General features: G+C 35.0%; 1 non-coding gene across 1 annotated transcript; it reads left to right on the top strand.

The window, feature by feature from the left end:
* Window positions 1–816: 816 nt before the first annotated feature.
* Window positions 817–888, top strand: TRNAH-GUG (transfer RNA histidin (anticodon GUG)). The gene has a single exon. It is a non-coding gene; the product is annotated as a tRNA-His (tRNA).
* The last annotated feature ends 632 nt before the right edge of the window (window positions 889–1,520 follow it).

The following is a 1,520-nucleotide window of genomic DNA, read 5'->3' as shown; positions in this document are numbered from 1 at the left end:
CTAATCCACTATATTTTATTTTATAAAAAAAAGAATTATAATTATTTTCATGTTAATATACATGAATAAATAAGTATAAACCAAGTTAAGGCAAAGCTAAGATGTCAAACTGAGTTTTGAAACGATGCATCTAATTAGAGTTTTTATAGGGTTGACTTTATTAAATTTCCTTTTTTACTTTTTTAACGAACCTTATTGTTTTTCATCTCTTTACCCATTAATCTAAAAAAAAAATAATAATAATAATACTTCCTAAACTTTTTTTTTTTGCTTTTAATCCCTTAATCCCAAAGAGGATCCCTTAATCCCAAAGAGGATGTCCGTGCGAACTCTAGTTGTTGCGTATATGCCAATGTTTATCATGAAAGACTTGGAAAAACCCAAATAGATGGAATCGAGAACCTGATCAAACATCAAAATGTAGGATTTAACATGTACCAAAATCGATCAAGGATCACAAATTAGACATGAGACATCTCCTAAAGCATCCAAATCAAGATCGGCACCATGAATCCTCAACAAAAGAGACAATGTACCACTTACTGTGAATGAGATTAGATTTTTGACATAGAGATATGTGTCCTCGATAAGTAAAAAGGACTCTTTCACGGGCTACCCCATTGTCCGAGAGGTCAATATCTTGATGGGGCAAGGAAATAATTTTGGTTAGATTATTAGCTATAGAAAAAGAGCACATAGTCATGGACGAAAGAGCCGAATAACTCTTCCACAAATTCAACAAGTTATATTTTGAAACCAAATGGGATCGATACATTTAACGTTATGTATTTAATTAAAAGATTACTAAATACAAATGTGGCTGTAGTTTAGTGGTAAGAATTCCAAGTTGTGGCCGTGGAGACCTGGGCTCGAATCCCAGCAGCCACAAGTTAGCTCTTTTTTCTTACAACTTACAATTTCTCAATGGTGTATTTAAGTGGGTCCCACCATTTCTTAGCCGTCCGATCTTTATAACATCTGTTTTGATGCTTGATGATCGATTATGATTGCTTTGGAGACTTCATTTGAAGGGCACATTATTAAGGAACCCAATTTGATAGGTCCCACCTATATACAATATTTTCAACTCAAAAGTCAAAGATCAACATCAAATGGATGGTCTCTCAACCATGTTATCTGTAGTCTTCCTTTTAGACCAATCAGCTCAATTGCTTTGACCAAAAGAATTAAGGGATTGGTTTACATCATCAGACTTTAACTCGGATGTTCACTGAGTCTAGTTAACTAGATAATTCAGAAGTCAACTCAGCTGGGTCAAAGTGAGAATGAGTGAGGGAGTCTCTCTAACAAAAAACCCAATATAATAACTCATGAGTCGAGTTATTGAATTGGCAAAATTTTCAAATGGAGTTGACGAGTTAACCCAGACAAGTCTTATTAGAGAGTTACCACAAAATCTATTCAAGTCAAGTCAACTCAACTCAGAACGAGCTGAGTCGTGAAGATGAAGATCCATAGTCAAGCCGCCCGACCAAAGGTTTCGGTGCACCTCATACTAG

The sequence above is a fragment of the Akebia trifoliata genome, chromosome 10, assembly GCF_017979445.1.
Source record: "Akebia trifoliata isolate Shusen 1 chromosome 10, ASM1797944v1, whole genome shotgun sequence".
In the NCBI taxonomy this organism is placed as follows: domain Eukaryota; kingdom Viridiplantae; phylum Streptophyta; class Magnoliopsida; order Ranunculales; family Lardizabalaceae; genus Akebia; species Akebia trifoliata.
This window is presented reverse-complemented; position numbering and strand designations above follow the sequence as displayed.